Here is a 6,000-nt window from a genome sequence, read left to right as displayed (position 1 = left end):
ATTATTATTTTTTACCCTCAATAAAGCGCCTGCAATGTAGTGCATTTGAAACTACATTGCAGTGCACATCATGGGGTGATCACTGCTTGCCTCCTGTGAATTGTTTTATTTATATTTTTGTTTATTTTATTTTTATTGTGTTGCTGAGTGAGGTCAGCAGACAAAGTGTCATGAGTGAGAGGAAAAAACCTGGGTGAAATCTGCCAATCTCAATAGGCACTAACGGTAATTACCCTTCCCTGTAGGGTAGGGATAGTATAAAGGAAAATAATTCACTCTGTACATACGCTATGTAAGTATGTCAAGAAGATGACACCGAACTGACTGGAATTATCTAAAGTTTGCGTTGTATTGTGAAGTAGTTCAAAGTTAAACACTAAACTTGTCTGACCTCCCGCGTGAAGTGCCCTGCGTTGCACCCCTACGTTCTACCCTTTCTCTACCCTCCACATGCGGCTCACTTTACCTCCCACCTCCCGCTTCATCCGTCTCTGTGATTGCACTGCATTAGCGCTGCGGTGCCGTCCCCTCGCTCTCCTTGCCGCCCACTACTGTCCACAGAGTGCACCTACATAAGTGCACTTAACTACCGCTAACTACCGGCTTTCACTCCGCCCTCTGCCAACCAACCACCACAGACCAGACACCATGGAGAGTGGAGATCCTCTCCTCTCCTCCAGCGAAGTGCAGAGAATGTTAGAGAGGCAGGTGCTGAAATTTCTAAAGGGCCTTTTAGTGGAAATATTGGCTATTGGCTATTTTCACTGCTTGATACCACACTGTACTAAGCATAATCAAGTGAATTCTGGAGATGTGGCATAACGGCTTGGATTACTACACAGAGAGGGCAATTCTTTCAACATAAGCTGCTGTATTCAAGTTCAGGAGAGTTTGGACAAGGCAGTTCCCTTGAATGCTGCCTTCAGGTATGGCATGGAAAGTGGACGTTTGCATTTCTTTTACCATAGTAAAAACTGTAATCACGATCTGGAGAGGGCACTTTTTACAGGCAGATAAAAGGGCAGGGGCTCAAGCCAAGCCCCCTTTGATGTCTATACTGTATGCACGTGTCTGCTCTCCTCCATGCCTGTCAAAAACTCACTTCTCCGCTTCTCTCCGCTTTCCCTGTCTGTCAGACTCATGCTACTCACCTACTTATGTTGGAGTGAGTGAATGGGATGGGGGGGTAAAGAGAGCGAGGGAGGCATTTGCCTTCTCATGAGGTAGTAATGTCTCTGAAGTGTTTGTGTGGGTGAGCGAGTGTATAAACAGTACGCAAGTCATTGTTTGTTTGTTGCGTGTTTGTGTACCGCACTGTTTCTCAAATGTGGGGTCTGCTGGTTGAGACCCAGAGGCGTTTCCAGGGGCTTCCCACCTATTTATTTATAGTTACTTAGGAACCACATTTACAAATGGAACATTTCTATGCTCTCAGCAGTGTAGATTAGAGATTAAAAAGACAATCATATCAGACGTGGCTCCGTGGCTTAATGCATATCAAACCGGGGGTCCTTGAAATAAAAACAAATAAGGTTTTTGATTGTTTGATTGATTGATTGAATACTTTATTAGTCAGACATATAAACAGCATGAGGTACAATCAGACCCATTAAAACCGGGACATCTGTGATTTTTGCATTGGCTATTAAAACAAGAAAATAATTAGCAGATCTACAAGCTTTTACATCTGCTATTTTACTGATCTAGAAGGCATTTTGTGCCTTAATGAGTTCATGCTAAAAGGATAACACAAAAAGGGTCCTTTGGGGGGACTTCTTTCCATTGTGGTCCTATATTGAGGTTGAGATTCAGTGCTGTACTGTACAGTATGTCTGTACTGTATAATATGTCTCAGATGGTGAGAGCGCAGCCTCGGGGCCAGCTCTGTTCTAGCTGCCACCTTTATGACCCGGGAGTGACAGCACCGTCATTATGTCGATACACACACGCACGCACGCACACGCACACGCACACACGCACACACACACACACGCGCGCGCATACACCAGCTGTTCCCTCAATTTCTTTTCTTATCCCTCCATCCCGCCGGCAAAGGTCACCGTTGGCTCCTTGTCTTTTCATCTTTGTATGTCTTGTCTTTTTTTTTTATCAGCTTACCTCTCATCTTCTCATCTTTTTTTATTATTCAGGGCTTTGCTTTGTGGTTCCTTCTACCTGGCCTCAGTCCTACTTTATTCCACTTAGATCTGCAACCAGTCAGCCACGTGAACCCTCGCACATCTATTCCGTGCGTGTCACTCACAATAGGCAAATATTATCATCGCCATAGGCAAAAATAGGCGAACATTCAGCAAAAAATTGCAGATCTACAAGCTCATGACGTGTCACATTTGTTATAGAGGGATAATTGTATAATTATTATTATTAGTCCTTTATTTATCCAGGTAAATGCTGTTGAGACACAATATCTCTTGATATCCAATATACTGTAGCAGCAATAAAAAAGTTGCGACAACATGGGCAAGCTTAGCTACATTACGGATATTTATAACTGGTATAAAATACTATGGAGGGAATACAATCTTGGGGAAAAAGTATGATTCAATATTCTTCTCATGTATAATTTTGTTTCCTCGGGTTTCAGAAGTGCCTGAATGACCTTTCTTGTGTCTGTAACATCCTGAGTGTTAATATCTATCCATCCATCTTTGCACGCTTATCCGGAGTGGAGGTAGCAGTTCCAGCAGGGAATTCCAGCCTTCTCTTTCCCGGGCCACAGTAGCCAGCTCTAACTGGGGCTTCCTGAGGCGTTCCCAGGCCAGCAGGGAGATATAATCCCCACACCTAGTAGTCCTCAGTCTGCCCTGTGGCCTCTTTAACCCATTTAGGCCTAGAATTATTGAATGCTTTAACCAGTGAAAAATAGCAGATATACAAGCTCACAGCGCGGCACCGAGTGCCGCGCTGCGAGCTTGTAGATCTGCTATTTTTGAAAAAGTCGTGAAAATGTGTGCAAATCTTTGAATATATGTATATTCTAAAGCGAACGTTTGTAACTCAAATTTTGCTTCTGGGTGGTCCCTGGAACTAGATATTTTGAGATGGGGGTCCGTGGCCAAATACATATCATTTTGGGGGTCCTTCACATGAAAAGGTTTGAGAACCACTGACATGGTAGTCTCTCAAGAACAGACTAACTGAGCTCCATTTAAGTGAAAAGGACCTTTTCTTTGACGATGGCTAGTCAGATTGCTGACATATAGAAACATCGTTTTTTTTAAAAATCTTAGAAGGATTCAAAAGACACTTTGAATCGGGTCAAAATTCTAATTTTTACGATTTTTCAAAAATAGCAGATCTACAAACTCGCAGCGCGGCACTCGGTGCCGCGCTGTGAGCTTGTATATCTGCTATTTTTCAATTGTTAAGGCATAAAATAATGATACACAATAATGTGTACCTGTTCATGAATAGGTTAAGCTGTTCACGCCTGGAAAAACTCCTTGGGGTGGTTTACTAGCTGCCCGAACCACCTCAACTGTCTCCTTTGTGCGCAAAGGAGTAATTGGGAGTGACACTTGTCTTAAAGGTCAACTTTTACAATAGACTTAACCACTTTCCCTATCTTGGCACAAAATGTAAAAAAATAGCAGATTTACAAGCGCTACTATTTTCGGCAGCCAACACCGTCACAAACTGAATTATACATTTGGGTTTTTAAGTGGTTAAATTATGAACACTATGGATTTAGCTGGTCACTGTATTTGTTTCAGTATATACACTATATGTGTTTTTTTTCACATACAGTTCGGCACCTATACAGTTATACATGTAGGGTTAGCCCTAGGTGCCCTGCTTTATGTGCGACTGCACAGCATTTTTATCCCATGTCCCACATATGGAGACGATGTCCCGCATTTTGATTGGCCCTAGTTTTCAAAAGGCAAATCACTGGACAGCATAGCCATTTTTTCCTTGAACCTGGCTTTAGTCCAATGACTGCGTAGAAAGCAGGGCAGGCTGTTATCACTGAGCTGTGTTCAATGTCAATCACACTCCGCACACGTGGGTCAAGTGCAGGTTAACCTGTCATCGCATTCGTTGCTTAATGCAACGCTCAACAGGGAAAAATGTGAGTCACCGCAAAGTCACAACTCACAAGCTACAGTATGCAGGTTTAGGCAGAAGATGGTGGAAACTACCATAAAGAAACGGAAATGTGGCTTCAAAGGCTTGGAAACTACTAGTTATTATTCTGTTTTCACACAGAGGGGAAAGGGAAAGCGTGAGGCGACACAATGCATACGTTTCACATAAGACCATAGGAACTGTGAAACTTTCGTCATGTAAGTGAATTGTTAAAATGCAGCCACAGTTTAGTCATTCAAAGCATTTGATTTGTACATTAACATTGTAAAACAGTAGTCCAACATTAACTTAAAAACTAAACATTGAAACTAAAGAATTGTTAAGCATAAATGAGCTATCATCACATTACAGTAGGTGATGTGGGGTCGGTGGGAAGACTTTCATACTCGCAGATACAATAGCAGTTCCAGCATTTTAGGCAGTATCAGATGCATTTCTGATACTGGTATTGAACAACTCTATTGTTCAGTCTTTCTTATCGTCTCGTCTGAAAGCAACAATATGCTAATGACATAATCTGAAACCTCAACAGCCTGTGTGCTACTGAATCAAGTAGTGAGCAAACCACAGAGATGTTACAAGCAAACAGGCAGAATAAAAAAAATGTATTTTTATAAGTTAAATATACATATAAAAACTGGCTCCCCTAGCATTGGTAACACGTCCCACACAAACACATTCTTTGTTCTATTTACAGTCTATCTGTATCTAAAATTCTGCTTGTATGAATATTTAAGTGATAGTGAATAATCTTAAGCCACTGCGCATCTGAATATCGGGCTCACTTATTTAGAATAAGGTATATGTAGGGTGGTTGCCCCCTGTGTATTGCATGCATATCTAGATTATATTTGATCTCACTTCTTTTTGATCTCAGTGTCAAGCTGTTTTTTTATGTATGTGTGGGTACATGCATGCGTCTCTCTCAAGGGAACGATGTGAAGGAATACATTCATAATTGGAATGTGTGTAAATGTGGTTTACGAAGGTGTTCTCAATAGAACTAGGTTAGATGTGTCCCCTGTCTCTGTGTGACTGTAGTGTGTCAAACTGCAAATCGTGACTTTTGGGCAGAAATCGTATTTTATTTTATTTGTATTTATTTATCTTTATTATTATTTTGTAAATTGACGCCCTACTTTGTCATAACAAGAGGGACATATAAAAGTAGCGAAAATAGCCGCTCTGCAAGCTTTTAGATTGCTATTTTGGAAACCATCTGAAAGAGAAAGTTATAAATCTTGAACCAATGAAAAGGTATTAACAGGAGCTTTTGACTAAATAATAACATTGGATATTTGTATGAATAGTTTTGTCAATTGAGGAATCAATAAACACTAGTAGGGATACACTAGGGATGCGATATCGGTAGTCGCAGTATCGGTACTCGCCCCGATACCAGCCTATTTTGCTGTACTCGTACTCGTCCGATATTGCTCACGGCAGCGCCAGATACCATTTTGTTCCATAAATATGTGTTCACCTTCTCTCACTCTAGGCATGACAACATAATTATTTAAAGCATTTTATTTTGGAGCGCCACACACTATTTAAGCACTTGTACAGAAACTTAACTTACAGTATCGGTATTTGGTACTGGCAAGTACTCAAATTAAGTACTCGTACTTTTACTTGGTCAGCAAAAAAGTGGTATCGGGACATCCCTAGTCCTTACCCGTTCGAACATAATGTGCTCCGAATTATGTTGGGATTGGGTTGTGTGGTGTGCTGTGTGCACAGTATATCGTCGTTGTCGGGTGGAAACCTTGTATGTCCAAAACTCTTATGTTTTGCATTTATCATTTTAAAAATGATTTAAACTGGTGAAAACAGCCGATCTACAAGCACACAACGCCTCGCACCGGCGTTGTGTGCTTGTAGATCTGCTGT

The 6,000-nt window shown here is 41.3% G+C and overlaps 1 protein-coding gene across 1 annotated transcript in view; it reads left to right on the top strand.

The window, feature by feature from the left end:
- Nucleotides 1-6,000, top strand: part of ext1b (exostosin glycosyltransferase 1b) — a 177,472-nt gene that overhangs the window by 119,066 nt on the left and 52,406 nt on the right. The window lies entirely within an intron of this gene.

Source organism: Nannobrachium achirus (assembly GCF_963921795.1).
Source record: "Nannobrachium achirus genome assembly, chromosome: 10".
In the NCBI taxonomy this organism is placed as follows: domain Eukaryota; kingdom Metazoa; phylum Chordata; class Actinopteri; order Myctophiformes; family Myctophidae; genus Nannobrachium; species Nannobrachium achirus.
Note: the sequence above shows the minus strand (reverse complement) of the source record. Positions and strands in the feature narration are given on the sequence as shown.